Raw genomic sequence first — 27,302 nt, 5'->3', positions numbered from 1 at the left:
GTTGCACGAATCAGCCTAATTAGTTTCGCCGGAAAACCGTTTTCTTGCATTATCTGCCATGGCTCGTTTCTCTTTACTGAATCGTACGCTGCCTTGAAATCTATGAACAGATGATGAGTCTGTAAGTTGTATTCCCGGAACTTCTCAAGGGTTTGACGCAGGGTAAACATTTGATCCGTCGTTGATCGACCCTCACGAAAACCAGCCTGGTATTCGCCGACGAAAGATTCCTCAAGCGGTCTCAATCTGTTGAACAGAATACGTGATAATATTGTGTACGCCGAATTCAGAAGCGTGCTTCCTCTGTAATTGGCGCACTCCAGTCTGTGTCCCTTTTTGTAGAGGGGACAAACAAGACCATCCAACCAACTAGCGGGCAATTCTTCCTCCTCCCATATCTTGAGCAGATGATCATGAGGTGGATCATCTGGTGCAGCTGCTCACTTCCGTGTTTGAGAAGTTCGGCCGGGAGCTCGTCCTTCCCCGCAGCCTTACTGTTTTTCAGCTCTCGTATCGTCTTGTTCACCTCTTCTAGCGTTGGTGGTTCCACAACTTGACCATCGTCGTCGATGTGTGTTCTGTTTGTAGATGCTCTCTCGTTCTCTCCGTTCAGCAACGTCTCGAAGTACTCCTTCCACCTGGCAGCCATCATCGTTTTATCTGTCAGCAGATCCTCATACTGCCTTTTTTCCAGCGATGGGTTCGTTTCTCGGCTGACCTTGCTACCCTGTACCGCTCTCTGTTCTGACGGGTACCAGACACCAACATCAGGCTTCTGGCGACGTTCTTCTCCTCTGTCACTCACTGGCACTCCTCGTCAAACCACCCGTTCCGGGGCGTCTCTGAGCTGTACCTATCACCTCTCGTGCTGTTGTGCTCACCACTGGACAGCTTCCCACAGATTGTTGAGATTCTCGTTCACGTTGATTTCCGCTATCCGCTCATTCAGCTTCTGGTGGTACTCTGCAGCAACACCATCTACTGTCAAACGCTGGATGTTGAAATGCATCGATCTCCGGTTTCTCGAACTCGTAACGGTCGATAGACGCGCTCGAATTTTCGCGACAACGAGGTAGTGATCCGAGTCGATATTAGGACCTCTGAAGGTCCTGACATCTACGACATCCGAGAAATGCCGACCATCCGCCAACACGTGGTCGATCTGGGAGCAAGATTCGCCATTAAGGTGTCTCTAGGTATGCTTTCGGATATCCTTGCGTGCAAAGTGGGTGCTACTGATGGCCATATCACGAGCAGCAGCGAAGTTTATCAGCTTCAGGCCATTATCATTCGTTGCAGAGTGAAGGCTCTCTGTTCCAATGATTGGGCGAAAGAATTCCTCTCTTCCGACCTGCGCGTTTGCATCTCCGATGACAATCTTCACGTCGTGTTTAGGGCACTCATCATAGGTTTTATCCAGGCTTTCATAAAACGCGTCCTTCACGTCATCGGATTTATCGTTAGTCGGTGCGTAGATGTTTCAGGCTGTAATTGAAGAATTTGCCACGAATCCTCAAAACGCAGATGCGCTCGCTAACCGGTTTCCACCGCATAACCCGCTTCATCTGTTTCCCAATCACTACGAAACCAACTCCGTGTTCTGCTCTATCGCCAACGCTGTAGTAGATATGGTATTTGAACGATGTGTTGGCGATAGGATCTACCGCCCTGAATTCACGTTCTCCAGATCTAAGCCACCGTACTTCTTGAATAGCAGCCACACTCACATTCACCTTTTGCAGTTCACGGGACAGAAGGCGCACTCGTCCAGGTTCATTTAACGTTCTGACATTCCAAGAACCGAGTTTCCATTCATTGTCCTTATTTCGTTGCCGTTGGGTCAGTTGCCGAAAATTCCGTTCGTTTTTTCTTCTTCTTACTTAATTTTTCTGAGTACTTTTATAATTCAGTATGCTACCGTACCAGGGTCGCGATACCTACATCGTGTTGATGGGGCTGCCATCTTGGATTTAGTTGACACGATTCAACATTTCTTGTTTCAGCCGCTGGATGCCAGACAGACGCTGTTTGAGCCGCACCTCCTGGTGGACAGACGCTCGACGATTCGCACCTCCTCAGCCTTGCTATCATCACGATATGGGTTAATCGTGATGACATTGCCCACACCCCGCTACCAGCACATATATGGGCAGGCTGTCATCATCCGACACGTGGAAGCGTGAGGTAGGAGCTTGTGAAGACCAGAGCTATGTTGGACGCTCTTTCCCCTGTGGTCCTCACCATTTTGGGTCTTATATAATAAATGTTATTTGTTAACTGCAGCAGGAGCTTGTGTTTTGTGTAGGAATAGGAATTTGAGCGAGGTACTCTTTAGTAGATTGCCATGAAAAGAACGTTTTGATACGAATTTTAGTTGGGACATGTTCAGAAATTTAACTCTGTTGGAAAGTCTTGTTGGGGAAGCAGCATACACACTAAGATTAATTTACCGAAATCTGTGAAATTTTACCGAAATCTCAACAGTTGAACGTTCGGTGATTTTTCACAGATTTCCTGTAATTTTTCACTGATATTCGGTGTAAAATTACAGGAAATCTGTGAAAAATCACCGAACTGTTTACCGAACGTTCAGCTGTTGAGATTTTGGTAAAATTTCACAGATTTCGGTAAAATAATCTAAGTGTGTATGCATGTACGTAATTGGTGGATTGGTAGTTATTTCGAAGCTTTTGGACAATGCTTGAAATTGACCAATTTTTTTTATAGTTTCTTGTTAAACAGTCGGCCGCTATCGATTGGAGCATTGCTATCGATGCGTAGAAATATTTCTGACAAAGCTGATATTCGGCTATGCATTATCCGCGACTGAGTAATCAAATGTCACTTTTGCTGAGATCTCAGTGAAACTTATTTTACCGAGATTTTCACAGCCGATCTCGTTGGAAAAAAAACTTAGTGTGTAGGGGAAGGAGGGGCATAGTGATCAGGTGGGGCATAGTGAGCATCCCGCACTTTGGATCTGGATCTCCAGCTGCATGAAACAAATCAACTGGTAGCAGGATCAATATCATTTCCTATCCCTAGTTACGGTAAATATAGGCGTGGCCGGGAATAGTGACAGTCATGCTTTTGGTATTCTTGTTTAGATTAGAAATAATGTTAACTTCCTAGCATTATTCCTCGTCGCAGTCTGACTAAGAATTTCAAAAGAGACGTGAGTATCACTAGTATCCGAAGCATACCATAGCTACGCTGACGCTAACGCTAATGTGTTAATCGGAATTACATATAAAATCCTTCTCAAGATCAGTTGTTGTCGACGTCGGTAAGATCACCGCTGGGATCGAAATCTAGTGACAGCAAGACGAACGGGAACTTGATCGTAATTTTTAGGTGATTTAAGGAGCTCGTTGGCCTTGTGGCGACCAATTTTGCTTACTGAGCAGAAAATCATGGGTTCGAAAATTTTAGGCTTAATTTTTTTTTCTGTCATTGATTTTTTCATCGCGTTTTAGCCCGAAACAATGTGCCACTCGATAATATAGTTCTAGAAAATAACTTTAGTGGAAAGCAAGTGAAAGTGACCGGGTAGAATGCATTTCAAAGTGTTTTTTATCAGCATCCTTTTCGTCAGAACTGTTATTAAGCGATTGGATTGGAGGCGGATTGTGCAAGAGTTTCTTTGAAGATCCGATAGAATGGTTTGAAGTGTTGAGCCCGAACTAGGAGATGCAAAAGTCTTTCAAGTTTTTGCTTCATGGGCAAACCATCGCTCATCTGGTGAGATCATTCCTGTTGATATATTCACATGTTTCGGTTTCTACAACTTTGTCTTAGACAGCATTTCGAAGAGCCGCTTTGGTGCTGTATTTTGATGAGAAATGAAATGTCAAGTGCGCTATTGCCACAGGTTGGGAACGAGTGGGTATGGCCAAGTTCCAACATAGATTTTCCAATTGGTTCATTCGGCAAGAGAGTCGTCCGCTTTTTTTTTGGATTTAGACGTTTGATGTTTTGTACCTTAAAGTTTCATTTTTATGATCATGATTTGCCTGAAGAATTGTGTAACTAGTTTCGCAATAAAAGTCTTGGAAATGCCAGTAGTGCAGCAGGACAGTAGTACAAAATTAATGAAACTAGCTGAGATCCTCCCTTTATTTTCATTTATATGTTTTTAAATTTATAATTTATTTTCGTTCTATTGCTCTCTACTGAAATCTAGCTCTCACCTGTTCGTGTTCAGCGTTGGAAAATTTTGCGAGGTTTTATGAAGCACACAAAAGGAAAAGTTCGCGAGTCATTGTGCGTTTTAGCGAACTTTTCCTGTAGATTGATTAGAGACCCGTTTTTTCAGTTTTTACACAACGGAAGATAGAACTAGGGTTCCTTCCTTCTTTTCCTTTCTCCTACGGCCTTTTATTCCATTTTTTTTCTTTTCAGAAAGCGAGTGATGGCACTATAACCATAAGCCATACACAGCAAAAAAAATGTAACATCGATCAATGTAATTCAAGCTGATGTACGAAATAATGATGTAATAGCAAAAGGCAGGTACAATATTACATCAGTGGATGTAATTTTGTTCGCAAAATCGATGTACATCGTACAACGTTATATTACACAACCAATGGATTGACCTGGTTGCAGCAGTTTGAATGTAATATTCAACAACTTTTTTTTCTGTGTATAGGGCTAAGACAAGAGCTAATGCTCATGTCCTAACCACTCGAGGAAAATGGAGCATCATTTAACTTTTTTAGATTAGATGCTCCCAACGACCAATCATTTATAACAACGGAACGCACGGTACGATGTCCACGTTTCATCCATTTATTGGATTCTGAAGCATCGTGTTTAAATCTTTGATCTAAACAGGCCCGATATTTCTGAATCATCTTGTCCCTTAAGTGCTGCTAGGAATATCTATCATTTTCCAGGATGCTTTCGTGAACTGGCTGTGTTGGTGTTAGATTAGATTAGAATTCGGTCATTTTGACTAACACCTACTTTTTTCAAAATGACGTATTCGATATTTTTCAATAAAACATAGCCCGAAAACGGCTCATCTAATTGAAATGACGTATGAGACAAAGTTTTAGGAAACTGGATTGACTTGAATATTTAATTTTTACATAGGTATCTTCGATTTCTCTTCAAATATTGTTTGTAGCTGTCTGAAAAATAATAAATTTGTTTTTTTTTTTTAGTCACATTGACGATTTATCGAAATGATATAATTGATGTATTTAACACTACACTTAATTCTCCACATCTCGATATCCAATAACTCAATATCGAGTTAAAGAACCATAGCAAAAATGATTTACATGAAATGATTTTGAAGTGCCAAAATATTTGAACAAGAAAAATACTGATTCAAAGTTTACATTAGTTTAAGAAAATATCAATGCTTCTCAAATATTTTTAATAAGATGAAATTCAATAAATTTCAACTCTAGTAAAACAAAAATCATTATTTTTTTAATCAACGAAATTTTTAAAACATGACCAAGTTGTCTGAATCTCTGGGAGCTACCTACGATCAAGACAAAATATAAACCCAAGGGTGGCTCTAAGGCACTAGCGTGCACAGGAATCTTTTTTAAGGAGGGGCAATTTTTTCTATGGTGCATTCAACCTGGGTATGGGGAGTACTCCAAAGTGCGTGGTGGATGGTGCTATCCACCCACCACTGTTTTCCTACTATTCAATTTAGCTAATTTTATTTATTTTTTGCTCTGGTGGTGGTTCATCTTCTTCATCATCTGCTTTCGGACAGCCAATGGATATTGGCAATTTAATCCCATCGACGATGTCGATAATGATCGGTTCGTTAAAAAGTTGCGATAGTAGGCCTTTAACCGAAATGATACATTTGCTGCAATATTGTTGCCTTGGTGGTTGGATTCAGCTGAAGTCACGTCAGATGGTGGTAATAGCACCGACAAACCAACATGAATGACCAATAAGAATCGCATTCTCCTTTCGCATGTAAACAGTGCGCATAGCAGTGAACAAACAAAGTTTATGGTTTTAAAAAATTTCCACGCTTCCATACTACCAACATGGGTATCACTGCGATTTTGTTTGCCCAGCAAGTCGGTCGCTGTCTTCCAATTTCTGAACCCTGTAGGAATCGGATCTTTCGAAAAGACCGGCAGCGAAATGTTTGATTGAGTGGAATTGGTTCTGAAAATCCAGAATAACATAGAAAATAGTTTTTGAAGTTTTTACAATTTCTTGGAAGTTTCATATAGTCACAGTTCCAATAATATTTTGATAGAAAAATATTGCAATATTTTTTTGCGTCATGCTCTTCTTTCCAGGTTAAAAATATAAACCAATGAAAATATAATCTAAATTTTTTTGCAGTGCTTGGAACTGTCCTCAGAATACAATTTCCTGAGGTTCTTCTAGGATTTTTTAGAACTCTCCTAAGAGCTCTTTTTAAATTCTTCTCAGAGGTCCACTGGAATTATATTTAGAACTCTTCACTTTTCTCAGAACACTTTGGAACTGAAATTCTTTTAGAGTTTCAGAAATTTTTCCTGGAATGAACTAGAAATTATCCTCGGAATTCGCTTGAAATTTTTGCCTAAAATCCCTTTGAAATTTCATTCAAAATTTTCACGGCATTCTTTTCGAAATTTTCTAGGAATTATCTGCAGGATTAACTTGAAATTATTCGCAGAATTTTCATGGAATCATCCCCAGAAATGTTTTATTTCGGAACTGTCCTCAGAATTCAATACCCTGAGGTTCTTCTCGGAAGTCAAGTTTAAGTTGTCCGTCCATTCACCAAAACGTTGTAGTTTTTCTACCAGAAATGTTCAATAAATCTTGCCCCTCCATTCACCAGAACTGTGCAATTTTTACATCAGGAATTTTCAATTCAGCTTGCCCCTCCAGACAGCAGATTGTTGCAAATCTTACACCATAAATTTTCAATACAAACTTGCCCCAGGAGATTTTACACCAAAAAATTTCAATTGACCAGAACGATGCAAATTTTCCACCGTTAATGTTCAATAAAAATTGCTTCTCCAATCTTGATTGGTGCAGATTTCCTTTTTCCATGTTCCATCAGACATTTTCAATAAAGCTTGCTTCTCCTATCATCAGAATGTTGCAGTTTTTTCTCCAAATAAAGCTGCCCTTATTTACAGATTTTTTATCAAAAAATTTCAGTAAAGCAGCTTCCCTCCAATTATTAGAATGGTGCAAATTTTACACCAGAAATTATTATCAAAGTTTGTTTCACTATTCAGCAGAAGGATGCAAATTTAAGACCAAAAATTTTCCGAAAAGCTTGCCCATCCGTTCTCCAGAACGGTGCAGATTTTCCACCAGAAATTTTCAATACAGCTTAATTTTAAATAAAGCTTGTGCATTAATTTACCAGACCAGTGCATGTTTTCCACCAGAAATTTTCTGTTCATTTCATTTATCAGAGTGATACAAATTTTGAACCAGAAATTTTCAATAAAGGGTGCACCAAAAATTGTCAGTGAAGTTTGTTTCACCATGCACCTTTATGGTGCAATTTTCAGGCTTTGCCTCTTCATGCACCAGAATGGTGCAAATTTTCCACCATAAATTTTCAATGAAGCTTGCACTCATCAGAACGATGCAAATTATGCACCCGAAAAATGAATAAACCTAGCTTCTACATTTCCAACAGTGTTGCGAACTTTCCACCAGAAATTTTCAGTTAAATGTGCACCTCCAAATTTTTAGAGTGATTCAATTTTTCCACCAGAGTTATTCATTTATGTTACATCATAATTTTGTAAGTGTGGAAATAAAAACCTTGTTTATAGAAGGGGGGCAATTGCCCCACCTTGCTCCACCCTGTGCACGCCAGTGCTCTAAGGGGTTAGTAACTCCGTACAGTGTGCCAATAACGCAAGAAAACATCTTGAAAATCTTTCGAAGCTTCATTTTTTTTTTTGCTGAAACAGCTCACGAAATCGTATATACATGCTGTCAAATCTCTTGGCTTCTCCTTCTCAGCTCCACAAATAACGTATACATGGTGTTGGGAGTGCAGTTGTTCACAAAGCTCACATGACTCTTATAAAGTTTGATTAAATTCTTGTTTCAGCAATTCGTAACCTAGTTTTGGCATTATTATTAATATCAAATAAAAACACTTATTCGAGCATCACGTTCGATGATTTACGTTATCCGCCTACTAAGGTTGATGTTTCGACAGTTTCATAATTATAATTCTTAATTTGTTTTCAGTAGGTGGCAATACCTTTACTTGTGGTTAAAACAGTAACTACCCACATGACTTCTGAGCTCTTTTGAATGTTTGGCTCCCGTTTGACAGTTCGACTCGGCTCCCAGATGACAAACATTTTGAGTTAGTTCGCAATACTCAGGTTCAACCGGTCTGGACAGAGCAATGAATTGAATAGTGCAGTCGTGCAGTGCTCTCACACTCAGCCTAAGCAGTCAATAATTTTACGCTCTGCCCATGGTTATACATTATCATGATCTTAGAAGTTACTGGTAACACTCATTGGCATAGCTAGACAATTTATCTGGAGGGGGCCTAGATAATTCTGGAGGGGGCCTGGCCCCCTGGTACCTCCATTAGCTACGCCAATGGTAACACTGTAGGGGACAATGGTCACAATTGACAGTGCTATTTCTTTTTTAAGGGGCTCATGTATGAACAATTTGGATAGTTGCTAAAGGATTGTGATGATCAACCAATTTTCAGCTTGACAGCTCAGTCCAACTAACGAAAGTCTTTCACTAAGTGGGCTACAGGTTTAGCCCAACGAGCGAAAGTTGACTGTTTCTCTGCCCCTGCGCAGCGCATGTCTCATTTCATTGCTGTTTATAAAATCAATTTTTGCGCATGGCCAATGACAATAACTCAGAGAGAGGGTCACTTTTGCTCAGAGGTATGTTGAAATTGCTAAAAACTGCAAGAACTCAGCGCTGAGTACCGGTAGGTTTTATAAATTTCTCATACAACTGAGTAAAAGTGACTCTCGCTCTGAATTATTCTCATTGGCCATGCATGTTGCAACAAAACCTCAAATTTTCGCCTAGTTCCTGTGATGCGTGGATACCCCAAAATCGTGATAGAAATTCCACGAAATTCCTCAACAGCACACATCATAATTCCTGTCCGAATTATTTTTGTTTATTATTATTAAAATTATTTGATTACAAGAGAAAATCTGAAAACTTTTTGAAAACTTAGGGAAACTTGAAGATTTTAAATGAAGTTCTGTGAGCGTCAAACAAGTATCAAAAACTTCTAATCTCATCTAATCTAATCTAATACAAACGGAGCAAGTAAGCACGTCCAGCTTTCTAGACAGAACCGGAAATCGAACTCGCTACCTCCAACTTGACAATACAGTGCCTTAACTGACTAGGGTATCTGACCCTCCGCCAGGCTAATCAAAATACCATAACACGGTGTGACACACTAAGCGTCTCCATTTAATAATCAACTCACTTAAGCTCAACCTCACTCGCCGTATGTGTTCCTCGGCGCGGCAGCGAAAACCCGTCAATGTGTAATCATTCCTGCTCTCGACAAGTACAAAAGCCTGCCACTCAAAATCACTTTTCCCGCTTTTCTACTCCGCAGAGAACAGTGACGAAGTCGAGGAAGACACGCTGAGCTCCAGTGCCAGCAGTAGCAGCAATAAAAACCTCTCGTCAAAGATGACAAAAACCACCACTTCCTACTGCTTCATGCGGCACCATCAACAGCAACAACAGCAACAACAGCAACAACAAACGCAGCAATCTACGACGATGAAGTCACATCACAGCAGAAACAATTCATTAAGGGTGCACCGTTCGACGGCTTCACCGTCGCCATCTCCATCGTTGGCCCTGGGGGTAGGATCAATCTCACCCTCCCCCTCGATTGTGTCAGTTTTCAATCAAGGTGCCAATAAAGCCCCTCTGAGTGGCTCCTGTTCTTCCTTTTCGTCAACAACGGCTGTCACTGCTACCAACTGTCCCACCTGCGGCAACTGCCTGCAGCTTGGAAGCTGCTGCTGTTCGACACAGGTAAACGACACCCACCCAAACATATTTACACACAACAGCACGTGCTTGCTCACATCCGTTGTTCTATTGTTTGCTTTCAAAGGACTTTCTCAAGCACCAAAAATCACCCGTTTTCAACCGGAGGCGTTCGTCGTCGATCAGCGTGGCGCGTCCCACACCGGATCTGTACCGGTTCCTGAAGACGGAGGTGCCCTCGCAGCAACCACTGTCACCCGGAGCGAGGTAAGTGCGCTCACAAAATTAATGCAAATTACATGTCACCCCGGACGCCCGCGTTCATCCATCAGGAATTACAAACCATTGCTGTGTGAGAGAGAACGCATGTTCTTCGAAAATCATCCTTCCATCGGCAAAATAGTAGGCCGTTGTAAAAGCTTCTTTATAGTGAAATCCCGTTGATTTACGGCCTCCCGAGCAGGAAGAAATAACTTATGGAAATTTTGTGTTGATCAGCCTGACATGAGTGGTAAAATCAAAATACTTCGTCAATAACAAAAATTGATATTTGAATACCAAAAGATAACCCTGTGTGGTCTTGTTTTGTTATTGCATTTGCATTATTTGGTATTGGAATAGTATTGTGGGAACATGTTGTTGGTATTTTACCTCAGGCTCAGTTCACACCAATTGAAGGTATCGAGATATTCCTTCCTGCTCGGGCTACTACGATCAGAACGTGCCCGCCGGAGTAGGCAGCTAAATAAGCACATGGTGCACACCCGGCGTAGAATCGTACGATATTTTTAGCGATGCAAGTTGCTTCCACGTAGCGTCGCGCCGTCGGATACGGTTCTGCGATGTTTGTTGTTATTCTAAAATTGGATCACGTTTTCGCTGTCAGTTGGCTGGATCAACCCAGTTTGAGTAACATTTGTTTATCTATCGGTTTTAGCGAAGTTGATGTTTCAGTGCCAACATTTCAAAGGGGCGTAATTGTACTTGCAAACAATGGCTCATTCATGAAAAATAATGACACCAACAGGTAGATGAATGTTTCCTCTACCAGCCAGCATTGTTTTTTTTTTTAGGGGTGAGCTTTTAGTTGCGAGAAATCGACTGCTAAAGCCATTGTTTACAAAAGCACTTACGCCCCTTTGAAATGTTGGTACTGATTTGTTTGACCACGAAATGATTTGTTTAGCGGATTTCGGGATAAGAGTGGCACAAGTCCATAATTACAGAATTAGGTCGCGATGGATGGGTTGCATGTATTTTCGACCTGATCATTAGGGTGGTTCTAAATATTTATTTCGCTCCATTACGCACAATCGATTTCAAATCAGGTCCTGATTATTCTCCCGTAAATTTAAGCTCATTTGGAACTCATTCTTCACTTGCCCTTTGAAGTTTGTATGGGAATGAGCTTGATGGATCAAAGTCGATATTTTGATCCACCTTCCTGATCATACGTTTTAAAATTTTGTGGAAAATTAATGTGAATTTTGAATAATGTTGGAATGATCAAAATTTAGCTTAAATAAGAACAAATTTGTGTTAACAATTTTCGTTGCTAATATAACCTTTAATTTAAATTTATTAAAAACTTGCTGAAAATCAAAGCATCATATGAATGATGGGTTCGGAGGACTTCTAAGACAGAGGGTGTCTGATTTCTGGATCAGGTCTGAGAGTCTCTGAGAGGCATGTTTAGTGCTCTTGAGTTTCGCTCAAAGTCTGCAAAGTTATTAGTTATATTCCTTGACGTAATCTGAACCCCCTGGACTTATGTTAAAAGTAGAAATGCCTTGAAATATTCTGAGCTTGTCATTGAGTTTCATTGCTTGTGAAGGCCTCTAAATCTGTAGTAAACTTTCGTCACAAAAAGTAGTCATAAATAAGTTTCTACAACCGATTTGCGACAAGCGTTCTACTAGGAAAGCATTTCTCAATCTAAGGGTCGCGACCCACCGGTGGGTCACGAACTGGTCGTAAATGGGTCGTAGGAATTAAAAATTAAAAATTATATGAACTCAAAACTGAGTTGAAATTTGTATCAATTTGTTTATAACGGCTTAAATAACGAATTTTTAATAAAGTATCTCAAAATACACTCTGATATAAAAGCTATTTTTAGGTGGGTTTATTAGCATTTAAAAGTGCCATTTTGGCGTTGTGCTTTTCGAGGTGGACATTTTTTTTTTAAATTTATTATACAAATTTTAAACCTGATGGTAGCTTTTCCAAATTTGCCTTCGCTTTTTGTAATCCAAATTCGATTGCGCTTTTCCAAGTAAAATTTAGTTTTGCATCTGGTAAAACAAATTCGATTGCGCTTTTCCAAGTAAAATTTGACCTCAATTCTGGTAATCCAAATTCGATTGCACTTTTCCAAGTTAAATTTGACTTCGCTGCTCATAATCCAAATTCGATGGCACTTTTTCAAGATAAATTTGACGTCGCTTCTCGTAATCCAAATGCGATTGCGCTTTTCCATGTAAAATTTGGCTTTGCTTCTGGTAAATTTGGCTTTTCGAAGTGAAATTTGATTTTGATTCTCGTAATCCAAATTCGTTGCAATTTTCCAGGTAAAATTTGGCTTCGCTGCTCATAATCCAAATTCGATTGCACTTTTCCAAGTTAAATTTAACTTCGCTGCTCATAATCCAAATTCGATGGCACTTTTTCAAGATAAATTTGACTTCGCTTCTCGTAATCCAAATTTGATTGCACTTTTCTATTTAAAATTTTGATCTGCTTCTCGTAATCCAAATTTGATTTTGCTTTTCCATCCATCTGGTAATCCAAATTCGATGCGCTTTTCCAAGTAAAGTTTGACTTCACTTCTCGTAATCCGAATTCGATTGCACTTTTCATAGTTAAATTTGACTTCGCTTTTCATAATTCAAATACGATAGCACTTTTTCAAGATAAATTTGACTTCGCTTCTCGTAATCCAAATTCGATTACGCTTTTCCAAGTAAAATTTGGCATCGCTGCTCATAATCCAAATTCGATTGCACTTTTTCAAGTTAAATTTGACTTCGCTTTTCATAATTCAAATTCGATAGCACTTTTTCAAGATAAATTTGACGTCGCTTCTCGTAATCCAAATTCGATTGCGCTTTTCCATGTAAAATTTGGCTTTGCTTCTGCTAATCCTAATTTGATTGCGCTTTTCGAAGTTAAATTTGATTTCGATTTTCGTAATCCAAATTCGATTGCGCTTTTCAAAGTGAAATTTGATTTCGATTCTCGTAATCCAAATTCTTTGCACTTTTCCAAGTAAAATTTGGCTTCGCTGCTCATAATCCAAATTCGAGAACGCTTTTCCAAGTTACATTTGACTTCGCTTTTCATAATCCAAATTCGATGCGCTTTTCCAAGTAAAATTTGACATCGCTTCTCGTAATCCAAATTCGATTGCGCTTTTCTATTTAAAATGTTGATCTGCTTCTAGTAATCCAAATTCAATTGTGCTTTTCCATCCATCTGGTAATCCAAATTCGATTGCACTTTCCGAATTAAAATTTGGCTTCACTGCTCATAATCCAAATTCGATTGCACTTTTCCAAGTAAAATATAAATTCGATTGCGCTTTTCGAAATGAAATTTGATTTTGATTCTCGTAATCCAAATTCGTTGCACTTTTCCAGGTAAAATTTGGCTTCGCTGCTCATAATCCAAATTCGATTGCACTTTTCCAAGTTAAATTTGACTTCGCTTTTCATAATCCAAATTCGTTGCACTTTTCCAAGTAAAATTTGGCTTCGCTTCTCGTAATCCAAATTCGATTGGGCTTTTCCAAGTTGAAATTGACTTCACTGCTCATAATCTGAATTCGATTGCACTTTTTCAAGATAAATTTAACGTCGCTTCTCGTTATCCAAATTCGATTGCGCTTTTCAAAGTGAAATTTGATTTTTATTTTCTCGTAATCCAAAATCGTTGCACTTTTCCAGGTAAAATTTGGCTTCGCTGCTCATAATCCAAATTCGGTGCACTTTTCCAAGTAAAATTTGGCTTCGCTGCTCATAATCCAAATTCGATTACGCTTTTCCAAGTTACATTTGACTTCACTTTTCATAATCCAAATTCGATGCGCTTTTCCAAGTAAAATTTGACATCGCTTCTCGTAATCCAAATTCGATTGCGCTTTTCTATTTAAAATGTTGATCTGCTTCTAGTAATCCAAATTCAATTGTGCTTTTCCATCCATCTGGTAATCCAAATTCGATTGCACTTTCCGAATTAAAATTTGGCTTCACTGCTCATAATCCAAATTCGATTGCACTTTTCCAAGTAAAATATAAATTCGATTACGCTTTTCGAAGTGAAATTTGATTTCGATTTTCGTAATCCAAATTCGATTGCGCTTTTCAAAGTGAAATTTGATTTCGATTCTCGTAATCCAAATTCTTTGCACTTTTCCAAGTAAAATTTGGCTTCGCTGCTCATAATCCAAATTCGAGAACGCTTTTCCAAGTTACATTTGACTTCGCTTTTCATAATCCAAATTCGATGCGCTTTTCCAAGTAAAATTTGACATCGCTTCTCGTAATCCAAATTCGATTGCGCTTTTCTATTTAAAATGTTGATCTGCTTCTAGTAATCCAAATTCAATTGTGCTTTTCCATCCATCTGGTAATCCAAATTCGATTGCACTTTCCGAATTAAAATTTGGCTTCACTGCTCATAATCCAAATTCGATTGCACTTTTCCAAGTAAAATATAAATTCGATTACGCTTTTCGAAGTGAAATTTGATTTTGATTCTCGTAATCCAAATTCGTTGCACTTTTCCAGGTAAAATTTGGCTTCGCTGCTCATAATCCAAATTCGATTGCACTTTTCCAAGTTAAATTTGACTTCGCTTTTCATAATCCAAATTCGTTGCACTTTTCCAAGTAAAATTTGGCTTCGCTTCTCGTAATCCAAATTCGATTGGGCTTTTCCAAGTTGAAATTGGCTACACTGCTCATAATCTGAATTCGATTGCACTTTTTCAAGATAAATTTAACGTCGCTTCTCGTTATCCAAATTCGATTGCGCTTTTCAAAGTGAAATTTGATTTTTATTTACTCGTAATCCAAAATCGTTGCACTTTTGCAGGTAAAATTTGGCTTCGCTGCTCATAATCCAAATTCGATTGCACTTTTCCAAGTTAAATTTGACTTTGCTTTTCATAATCCAAATTCGATTGCACATTTTCAAGATAAATTTGATATCGCTTCTCATAATCCAAATTCGATGCCCTTTTCCAAGTAAAATTTGGCCTCGCTGCTCATAATTCAAATTGAAATTGCACTTTTCCAAGTTGAAATTGACTTCGCTGCTCATAATCCAAATTCGATAACACTGTTTGCAGATAACGTCGCTTAAAAATTTTGTAAATTTAAAAAAAAAATTTAAATTTAAAAAAAAAATTGGCTTCGCTGCACATAATCCAAATTCGATTGCAATTTTCCAAGATAAATTTGACTTCGCTTTTCATAATCCAAATTCGATGGCACTTTTTCAAAATAAATTTGACATCGCTTCTCGTAATCCAAATTCGATTGCACTTTTCTATTTAAAATTTTGATCTGCTTCTAGTAGGGGAGAACAGTACATAACGCACCCCCGGGGTAAGACGCACTTTTTCATTTTATTTTGAGTTTTTCTTGGAATTTTAAATCCAATTCTAGGATTTATCATGCAGGATTTTGAGTTCAGATACTATGCTAGAAGTGCTGCTTGATAAGACAACAAAAAAGTTACTTAAAAGCCATGAAAAACACAAATGAAAGTCAGCTGGTGCGTTCTGCCCAGGGGGTGCGTTCTATGCCATTCTCCCCTAATCCAAATTTGATTGTGCTTTTCCATCCATCTGGTAATCCAAATTCGATGCGTTTTTCCAAGTAAAATTTGACTTCACCTCTCGTAATCCAAATTCGATTGCACTTTTCCGAGTAAAATTTGACTTCGCTTTTGATAATCCAAATTCGATGCGCTTTTTCAAGTAAAATTTGACTTCACATCTCGTAATCCAAATTCGATTGCGCTTTTCCATGTAAAAATTGGCTTTGCTTTTGGTAATCCAAATTCGATTTGGAAATTTGATTCCTACCGCTCTGGAAAACGTTTCGGAGCAAGATATGAAAATCGAAATCGTTAACCGGCGCTTGTTGGCTGAAGACATGAAGCGTCAAGAGCGAAATGGAGAAGTTGGCGAGGCCAAAGGGGCCGTTTTTTTCCGGTGACAAAACGAAAAAATCCTTCAAGTTCCCGGTGGTGACCAACGAGGCGGTCAATCAGCGGAAAGCGGTAAGTTTTGAGGCGAGCCAGGCCAACGTCAAAAAGAAGACTGACAAGCTCGTGTTCAAGCTCGACTCGGGATCCAGTGAGCATCTCATCAACGATAGCAAACCGTTTTTGGTAGTCCGAAAACTGAATCCTCCGATCGTGATCAACGTGGCAAAGGAAGGTCAATCCATGCTTGCAAAGACGGTCGGTGAAATCCAAGGCAACAGCAACAATCAGTTCCCGTTGCACATGAAGGAAATGCTGTACATCCCGGAGTTGCGCGACAATTTGATGTCCACGTGCTGGTGAACTTTGTCGGCAAGATCGCAACGTTGAAGAAAGACGGGGAAATTATCGCCACCGCACAGCTAAAAGGTGGTCTCTACGAGCTGGAGATTGACCTGGAAGGCCCAACCACGGAATTGTGCAATTAGGAGACAGATGAGCTCGGAAACTGCAGCGAGCAAGGAATGAAGGCGATGGCACCGAACAACCTGGTGATTGGTGCTGAATTTCGTGAGGGCAAGCTGAGCTTCTGCAACGCTTGTGTGCATGGGAAGCAATGCCGTGACCCTTTCTGTGGAACTCGTGATCGAGCGACAAGGCCTCTGGAAAGGATCCACTCGGATGTGTGTGGTCCTATCGACTTCGTGAGCTTCATTGATGGCCATACCCACTGTTCGGCGGTGTACATGATGCAGAGAAAGTCCAAGGCCTTCAGCATGTTCCAGGCGACGACGAAGTTCGGCTCGAAAACTTCAAGATTGACGGTGGACCACAAAAAGATTTCTATTCCAGAAAGGACATCCATTCGAACCGACGGTGGCATACACGCCACAGCAGAATGGCGTTCCGAAAAAGGTCAACCGAACTGTGGTCGAAAAGCTTCGCACTATGCTGATCCAGTCAAGACATACACACTTCCAGGATTGAAAATATTCTTTCCAAACCTGGCGCGTATTTAGTTTAATTTTGATATTTTATTTATAAAGAATGATTCGCCCAGTCTCACCATGTTCCGCTGGTCTGCAACCTACCTTTCCTTTATTTTTTCCCTAACGCTTCGTATTTCATTCCGTGCTTCACCGGCAATTTCCTTCCGTAAATCGTTCTTGGTCGGTTCTGACATGATTCCGCCTTTTCCGGGTTTTTCTTGTTTTCCGAGGGAGATAAATCCGTACTAATTTCCGTTCCTGGTTCGATGTTGACTCTTTCCTCACTGATTGGTGTAGTCCGTCTCACGTCCACCAGCTGTCAGTGTTTTTTTTCTCTTGTTCCCCAGCTGCTAAATTCCGATCCACTGGGTGCGACGCTTACGGTTGAAATCAGCTTTCAGTCCATTTCTCTGCGCCCGATTCGATAAAACTAACTCAAATTTCCATCAGATTTCTATCACCAAGTAAAGGGCGTTTTCCGATTCCTCCACTGAATTTTCACCAAATACTTTGCGAAAGAAAATTCGCAGCAAAAACAAAACATGTCTGTTTTCTAGCATGAACTACTTCGATCATATCTACTAGATCAACCAGACCTTGCACAATATGCTTAGGCCGTTCGCAATGCTGTTGTAATTTAAAAGGACTGTTTCAATTTGAAACTAGAAAAGAAACGCACCTCTCGCAATGCTGAGTTGCAGTTTCATTATTCGAGCACTATTTTGCACCAGATTTGCAACTGCTCGACTGTTCTGTTTTATTTCTGAGCGAGTTTGAAACACGAATGGAACTCTGTTTCAAATTTCTTTGGATGTGTTTAAAGATGTTTCGAAGAGCTTCACAAACAAAAAACGAAGAACTTCATAGAGAACAGTAAAGCTTATGGAACTTGAAGATTACAAACATCTTTTAGAACTGTGCGTTGCGCTGATCGTGTTGTAGTTTTATTTTTGACAGTTTCAAATTATAGAATTGACGAGTAGTTTAAAACAATTTTGAAACTCAGCATTGCGAACGGCCTTAGGCTGTGTTCCATTTGGTGAATTTTCACTTAAATTTGACAGATGAAAAATTTTCAAATAAAGCTGCTATTGTACCAGACTTATTTCTGACAGACGACGAATACATTTTGACAAACACCTTCTCAAAAATCAGACGATCATCAACAGAGGGATTTTCGAACATCTTAATTTATTTTCGAAGTGTCAAATTTAAGTGAAAATTTTCCAAATGGAACACAGCCTTAGCAACAGAACATCCAAACATATTCATGCACACCTTAATCTGTGCCGAATGATTTAGCTGTGCCTACGCCGTGGGGTGCGACACATCTAAATCTCAATTTAAGATCATCAAAAAATCTCACGATAGCGAATCAATCTACGAAAAATCATTTTTCATAACTTGCATCTAAATCCATCTACTTGTATCACTCTCCACTTTTTTGCAGGAAATCTTCAAAATCTTCATCAATCTCCCATTTATCTAATAAGTGTGCGCGAATCTTACAACAGTAAAATAAAAAATTTCCTGCATCTTAGATAGAGTCGCTCCCCTCGGCCTACGCTGTGCCGAATGAACCGAAATCTGTCAATCAAGGCGTCAATATCACATGAGTTTGGCAACCCTGAATGTATAATGACTTGTGTGATTGTTTATGTTCACAACCGTTTCTCGGTTACTCAGGAAATTTTGGCAGCCTTCCCCAGGAGAAATTTAATTACGGTAGAATTAACTTTTACCGAGGAAGACTGCCGAAAGTAGCTGAAACGTTGGGCAGTTAAAAAACTACGGTTTGAACTCGCCAGACTTTATAGCCGAAACTCTATTTTTTAATGCTGATGTAATTACTATGTTCCTTTAGAAGTACGAACTCAATTAAAACAATCCTTCTGGTGTCAGATTTTGCAAGGCCTTCCAAATGACATGATAACATTCTCCCGACCACGAAGGCGCATTGCGCATTGTCTTTAGGCTAATGAACCGAAAAGCGTTGCACAGGGATTGTGAAGCGAAACGCGTAGAGGAAGTTCGCAAAGCAGCTGAAAAGGGACCTAAGAAGGCCGTGACAGCGTTTGTTCACCAGAAAATCAAACCGGTGGATATGTTCCACGCCGATACGGACAAGTGTTCGGCCTTCTAGCACCAGCAGAAGAAGCGTATTTGGAATTGTCGATCATCGAATATAATTGTTTTGGTTTGAATCGAAGGGAAACGTGACATATTTAGCGGTGTCTTACTGCTTACTCTAATGTCCTACTTGGAAGCATTTGTGAGAGAAGATCCGGCGTGGAAGAATCGGTAGAATATTATTCGTGGCACAGTACAATCCATCAACCACGTAGCCATCTCAATAACAATCATGTTGCCCCAATCCTGCATCCTGCTGACAATCTCCTGCAGAAGACTCCGAGATGATTCGGTCTAGACAATGGTTCGCCTGGGGCGGGATTGGAAGTTAACAGTTCATAGATTTTTTTTTTTCAATTTTGTTTTCAGTATCAAAAATAAGCAAATCAGTAACCATATGTAGTTATGAGAACGATTGGCAAAACTCAACAGTGCTGCCATTTTATATAATATTGTTTGTGTCATACTTCTCAACATGTGCCCTACGTGCCAAAAAGTGTGTCGTGCTATGTTTCGGCACAGTGTGCAGAGATGATTACCCCTTGATGTTCTAAGTTCTTCAAATCGTCCAGGAGTTTAACTCATTGGATCTATTAGATCATCCAAGAATGCAACAATGTCCCTAGCATCGAAACACGTCACGTAGATTAATTAAGTAAATGAGCCATCATTTATGTACCCTTTCTATGTATATCACATGTTCTGGGTTCTCCAAATCATCCTGGTGTAGTAGGCCTAGATGTAGTAGGCCTTGCCTGACTGTCATAAGTTAGAGATTGATTCTTTATCCGACCACCAACCAAGATAGACGTAATAAATAGTAGCTCTTAACAACAGCTTGTTTTACTTGTTGGCCTTGGTTACGGATATAACAATTGGCGACGAGGAAAATTTTGGAAGCACCTCGAACCTCGAAGCAAGAAACCTCAAGCAAGAAAATGTCTGACGAGGATCTTCGGAACGCCATCCTGCAGCTAACGAATCTCATCACGAGGCAGCAGCAGCAGATTGAAAACCTGGAAAATCGGGGAAATCCGACTACTGGCAGTGAGAAGATTATTGAGTCCTTGGCAAGCGGGATCCAGGATTTCCAGTACGATCCGGACGGAGGAGTTTTCTTCGATGGCTGATATGCGAGGTACGAGGATGTTTTTACAAAGGACGGCCAATCCCTGGATGACGCCGCTCGTGTGAGATTACTTCTTCGCAAGTTAAGCACGCCTCTACACGAGAAGTACGTCAACACCATTCTTCCCAAACATCCCCGGGACTTCACCCTGGACGAAACCGTCACGAAGCTGAAGAAACTGTTCGGTCGACAGAAGTCGGTTTTTCATTCCTGTTACCAGTGGCTCCAGTATGCAAAAAGTGACGCGGATGACTTCACATCGTATGCTGCCATGGTGAACAAACACTGTGAAGCGTTTCAGCTGTCCAAGCTCACACCGGACCAATTCAAAGCTCTCCATTTCGTCTGTGGACTCCAATCGCCACGGGATGCGGAAGTGTGGCAGCACTATGTTCGTGAGTGTCCGTTCGCTTCGCACACCTGTTCCAGATGCAAGCAACAAGGACACAAGGAAGGTTATTGCAACAGCAACAAGAATGCGTCGAAACCTTCAAACAGGCCAAATCCAAAGAGAACGTGAAGACAAAAAGCATCTACACGGTTCGCAACATCGGAAGCAAGCGGAAGTTCATGCCGGTCGAGCTCAATGGTGTAGCAGTCAAACTTCAACACGACTCGGCGTCCGACATCACCATAATCTCACAAGAAACATGGATCAGCATCGGACAGCCACCCACTCAACCGACGGAAGAATCTGCAGTTACAGCTTCTGGTGGCAATTTCAACCTTCTCGCTGAGTTCCAGACCGAGATCACCATCAAGAATGTTACCAAGACTGGTCACTTTTTCATCTCAAGCAGCGCTAAACTCAACGTTCTAGGAATCGAGACTATGGATCTGTTCGATTTGTGGTCTGTGCCGATAAGCAGCTTGATCAACGTCGTACACCAACGTTCTGATCAGTTCACCAATCAACTCAAGCAACAGTTTCCGGAAGTTTTTGGAAGCACGCTGGGTAGATGCACAAAAGCGCAAGTGAAGTTGTACCTCAAGCCTGACGCACGTCCTGAATATTGCCCGAAACGACCAGTAGGACGCAGGACTTGAGAGGCTCCAGCAAAACGGTATAATTTCTCCAGTTCAATTCTCGGACTGGGCAACACCAATGGTCGTCGTACGCAAGTCGGACAATGTATCAGTCCGTGTATGTGGCGATTATTCGACGGGGCTGAACAACGCGCTAGAATGTGACCATCATCCACCGCCTCATCCTGACGACCTCTTTGCGGAACTAGCTGGAGCACGTTACTTCACTCATCTCGATTTGTCTGACGACAGGTCGAGGTCGAGGAGGAATCGCGAAAGCTACTCACGGTCAACACGCATCGTGGACTGTTCCAGTATAATCGACTACCCCCCGGAGTCAAGTCGGCACCCGGCGCTTTCCAGCGCATCATCGACAGCATGGTGGCCGGCATCCCTGGAGTCAAGCCGTATTTGGACGACATCCTCATCGCTGGTCGCACCAAGCAGGAACACGATCGCAGTCTCTACGCTGTTCTCGAGCAGATCCGTGAGTATGGCTTTCACCTACGCATCGAAAAATGTCGTTTCGCACTCTCCCAGATCAAGTTTCTCGGACACATCGTGGATAAGGACGGTATTCGGCCTGATCCTTCAAAAACAGAAGCCATTTCCAAGATGCAGTCTCCGAAGGATGTCCAGCAACTCCGTTCCTACCTCGGTGCTGTCAACTACTATGGTAGATTCGTTAAGCAGATGAAGCAACTCAGGGCTCCTCTGGACAGCCTCCTCAAGAAAGATGCACGCTGGAACTGGACCAAGGATTGCCAGAAGTCTTTCGAGCAGCTCAAGGCCATTCTACTTTCCGACCTGCTGCTTACACACTACGACCCGTCCAAGGAAATCGTTGTTGCAGCAGATGCATCGAAATACGGCCTTGGCGCTGTCATCATGCATCGATTCCCGACCGGTGAAGTGAAGGCAATTGCGCACGCCTCGCACTCACTGACCCCAGCAGAGATGAATTACGGACAAGTGGAGAAGGAAGCATTGGCCCTGATATTCGCTGTCACCCGTTTCCACAAAATGCTGTATGGACGACACTTCCTCCTGCAAATCGATCATCAACCGCTACTCAAGGTTTTCGGCTCAAAGAAAGGTATTCCTGTTTACACAGCAAACCGTTTGCAGCGCTGGGCCTTGACACTTCTGCTGTACGATTTCGACATCCAACACGTTTCATCGACGAATTTTGGCTGTGCAGATTTTCTATCCCGGCTAATGTCATCGCAGCATAGTCCAGATGAGGATTACGTCATAGCCGCCGTGTGCGTCGAATCTGAAGCAAAAGCAATTCTCGACGACACCATCAGCAACCTTCCAGTCACGCACCAGATGAGTGTGGCTGAGACGCGAAAGGATCCAGTTCTTCAGCAAGTGGTGAATTTCCTTAACGAAGGTTGGCCAGCAAATGCGAAGCAAGTTGCTGATCCTGGTGTCATGAAGTTCTTCGCCAGACAAGATGGACTTCAAGTTGTCGACAACTGCGTTATGTTCGGCGATCGAATCGTCGTCTCATCAAAGTTTCGAAAGCGGATCGTTCGTCAACTGCATCGTGGACACCCAGGAATGGACCGAATGAAGTCTCTGGCCCGAAGTTACATCTACTGGCCTAACGCTGACGACGATGTGGAGCAATTTGTCCGTCAGTGCACTGCATGTGCTGAAGCAGCGAAGTCCCCGACAAAAGCAACCTTGGAGTCATGGCCTCTCCCGGACAAGCCATGGCAACGTGTCCATATCGATTTTGCTGGTCCGATCCATGGATACTACTATTTCGTCATGGTAGATGCTTTCTCTAAGTGGCCCGAAATTTTTCGCACTCAATCCATTACCACAACTGCAACCCTGAATATGCTGCGTGAAACGTTTTCTCGTTACGGCAACCCAGACACATTGATCTCAGACAACGGAACGCAATTCACCAGCGAGCAATTTCAACAGTATTGCCGTGCAAATGGTATCACCCATCTCCGCACTGCTCCCTACCACCCGCAGTCCAACAGCCAAGCGGAGCGATTCGTTGATTCACTCAAGCGTGGCCTCAAGAAGCTAGCCAAGGGGGAAGGATCACCCACACTGGAGCACCTGCAGACATTCCTTTCGGTGTATCGTTCAATCCCAAACCGAAACACACCGCAGTCGACGTCTCCAGCAGAAGCATTCCTCGGAAGACCAGTGCGCACCACTTTGGACCTACTGAAGAAACCTGTTCCTGTAACTGAAGCTGTCAAGAACCACAAACAAAACGAACAGTTCAATTGGCGGCATGGAGCAGTCAAGCGCGAGTTTGAAGAAGATGACCTGGTCTACGTTTAACAGCATTGCAGAAACGCCAAGTCCTGGATTCCTGGTCGAGTCATCGAACGGAAAGGTTGTCAACTATATCGTTGCACTGGACATGAACGAGAGACCGAAGCTGGTGAGGTCGCATGTAAACCAAATGCGCCCTCGTCACACTTCTGATGATCCAGAGCAAGCGACGCAGCAGCTACCATGGGAAATCCTGCTTGATGAAATTCAAGATGAAGCTGTACCGTTGGATCCAGAAGTGCCATTCAATCACGATGTCCCTATTCCTGTTGGTTCCGTATCACTCGAAGCTGATGGTCAAGTGGCAAGTACGTCTGGCGAAAATCCTTTTTCGACAATCGATCATGAACCTGCTGCTCAAGATGGAGAACTTCAGTCCGCACAAAAGCCCGTGTCATCTGAAGCAGTTGGAGACTTTATTCGACGTTCTGTTCGAGAATCAAGAATTCCAAGATGGCCCTCTTCCTATGACATTTTCTAAAAGGGGGAGATGTAGTAGGCCTAGATGTAGTAGGCCTTACCTGACTGTCATAAGTTAGAGATTGATTCTTTATCTTGTTGGCCTTGGCTACGGATATAACGCTGGAGATCACATCAAATGATCTACAAGTTCAACTACGACTATGACAATGTCAATAGCATCGAAATATGTCCAATCAGATTCATTTGCGATCCATTTCCATATATAAGATTTGTTAAGTTCTCCAAATCGTTTTGAAGTTCAGATCATCTGAATCATCCACAACTTAGAAAACGCTCGAAGCAACGAAACATGCCCTAACAGATTCATAGCGTCTATGCACATAATTTACGATTTATTCCAAATCGTCGTAGGGTTCAGATCGTTCTATTAAATACTCCGATCACAACTGAGACAAAATCCCTAACAGCTAAATATATCCAAGCAGATTTATTGAGTATATGCGAGTGGCTTACGATTCATTCCATGTATATAAGATGATCTAGGTACTCTAAATCGTTCTGTAGTTCAGGTCAAATGATCTACTAGATCGACATCGACTGAGACAATGTACTAAGAAACGAAAAATGTCCAACCAATTTCATGGAGTCGATGCGAATCTTTTATGATCGATTTTCGTGGATTTAAGATGTTCTAGGTTCGGCGAATCTACCTAGAGATCATATCATGTGATCCTTAAGATCAACCAGAACTTTCACGACAACCTTGGCAGCAATTATCTAAGCTATTTTATAGAGTTTATGCGCATAATTTAGGTTCCACTTTCGTGGATAAAAGGTGTTCCAACTTCTCCAAATTATCCTTGATTTCTGATCATTGGATATAGTATATCAATAATCTGAACTCCAAGTCAATTTGGAGACCCTAAACTATAGTGTGGTCAAGGAAACTTATGCTGAGTTATGAATTTAAGCTTAATGAACATGCCATTGTGATTTTATACAGTCAATCAAAGGAGGTGCTTAAAAACCAACCGTACTTGAAAGAGTTCATAATACAAACATGCCGAATTTCTGTTTCGGCAAAATGCATTCGGTGAAATGACCTACCCTCTTTCAAACATATTCACAAAACATTAAATGTGTTCAAAATGTCAGCGGAAAAGTGTATTCACAAAATGCCACATGTCTTCCAAATGAAGACATGTCCTCAACTTTGGCCTCCCTGTTGACATTGCATTCAGTGTTGCCAAAAAGAAACTTCTTTGGACTCAACCCTGATTGCTCCCCGAAAAACAACTCCGCTCAGAACCAACACATACCTATCTATATAATGACCACATGCCACTTGCAAAATATCTATAGGAGATAAACGACGCAATCCTCGTGCAGCAAAACAAAATATCAATCATCGGTGTCTCTCGCCAACACCGCCGTGTCGCCGTCAGATGGGGCTGACACGGGGCGGTGAAAAGTTTACAAATCACTTTTCGATTATGACGATAGCGGTGGCGATGATGATGAGCACGCTTTCACCTATATCTTTGCAGCACAAAGAAATGGGCTAACGAATAGTTTGGGCATTTTCCCAGAAAACATTTCGATCGACCTGGTTCATGAGCTCAGGCTCAGTTTCAAACTAGAACCGTTTCCAGACGGACGGAATTTTTTTTGCCCGAATTCAGCATGATTCAAATTCAAGTAACAAGGCCGTTTCTACCCAAACTGCTGCATAGCGACCGCTTGGATCCTCCGGACTACCATCAACATCACCATCATCATCATCCAAAGGCATCCAAGAAAGTGAGGTTAGTTTGTGTATTACTTCATTCCTTAGGGCAAAAAGTTCTCCTACGGTGGAAATTCCACCTGAAATGCTCGAAAGTCAAACGACAGCAACGGAAAAGAAGGGTGCAAAGGGTGTACAGCGAATGAGGAAAAACCGCCAGTGCATGCCAAAGACACGAAGGAAATGAGTGAAATTTGTGTGGTTTTGCTTGTGGTGAAAAGTTTGCTCGTCAACAACAGCAGCAGCAGCAGCAGCTTTGGCCATGTGTAGGAAGACAAATTGTGTGAACGTTGGGGAAGAGGTGGGGGGGAAAACGGCGAGTGGCAGCAATAAGTAGGCTGTGCGAGATGAGGTGGGAAACAATGTTTTGTGGAGGTGGAATCAAAGTGAGCCGGTTAGGAACAACAATAACAGCAACATCAACAACAGGGCAGATCGGAAGGCTCGGTGAATGTTTTGCAAACTCTAACGATGCGGTCAATGAACTTTTGCGGTTTGCAATGAATGGCAGCTGGAAATAGAATGAAATGAGTGGATATTCTAGGCAAATTCCGGAAGAAAGTTTTTGAGAACATTCCTGGCGACATGTTAATGAGGAATGGTGAAGACGAAGTACAAGGAAATTTTCGAATGAATGAATGTTAGAAAAATGCCCGGACGCAATTTGAAGAAAATCATAGAAAATCATGGACAAATTTGGAAAAAAACAAATCGTTAGATGAATGTCACTGAAATACCTTGGTAAATTTCAGGGGATTTCTGGAAAATTTACTGCAGGAAATCAGTTGAAATTTCTAGAAGAATTTTATATAAAAAAATCCTGAATGGAAATTAAGGAAATTTATGGGCAAATTTCAGTCAAATTCCTAGATGAGTTTCAGTGATATTCGTAGACTAAATTAAGCGAAATTTAGGTTAAAATTTTAGGAAAATTCTTGATATAATTTCAAGAATATATTCTGACCAGATTTAAGGAGAATTACTAGAAGAATATCAGGAAGCTTCTATAACGAATTTTGACGTATTCCAGGCTGATTTTCAAATAATTCCTGACGGAATTTCAAGACAATTTTTGGACCAATTTCTGAGATATTCCTGAACAAATTTCAGAACAATTTCTAGATCAACATGTGAAAAGCAAAAAAAAAGAGTAAACAATTACTCACATAAAATGACTCGCTCCGGCAAACTTACACGATCTGATAGAGGAAGTTTGCTTTATCAGATGGTGTAGTTAATTTGCGTGGGTGTGTAGTTATTCATGAGTAATCTTCACTTAAACTCTTTGTTTATATTTTGCTTATGTTGCTCTAGAAATTTCCATGAAATTC

The 27,302-nt window shown here is 41.1% G+C and overlaps 1 pseudogene; it reads left to right on the top strand.

Annotated features, from left to right (window-relative positions):
* The window catches only part of LOC135700140 (integrator complex subunit 6 homolog), a 337,494-nt pseudogene that overhangs the window by 248,615 nt on the left and 61,577 nt on the right, over positions 1 to 27,302 (top strand).

This window comes from Ochlerotatus camptorhynchus, unplaced genomic scaffold (genome assembly GCF_037179485.1).
Source record: "Ochlerotatus camptorhynchus isolate MF236.1 unplaced genomic scaffold, CSIRO-AGI_Acam_v1.1 ptg000129l, whole genome shotgun sequence".
Classification (NCBI taxonomy): Eukaryota; Metazoa; Arthropoda; class Insecta; order Diptera; family Culicidae; genus Ochlerotatus; species Ochlerotatus camptorhynchus.
The sequence above is the reverse complement of the archived record's forward strand: the minus strand, read 5'-3'. Positions and strand labels throughout refer to the sequence as shown.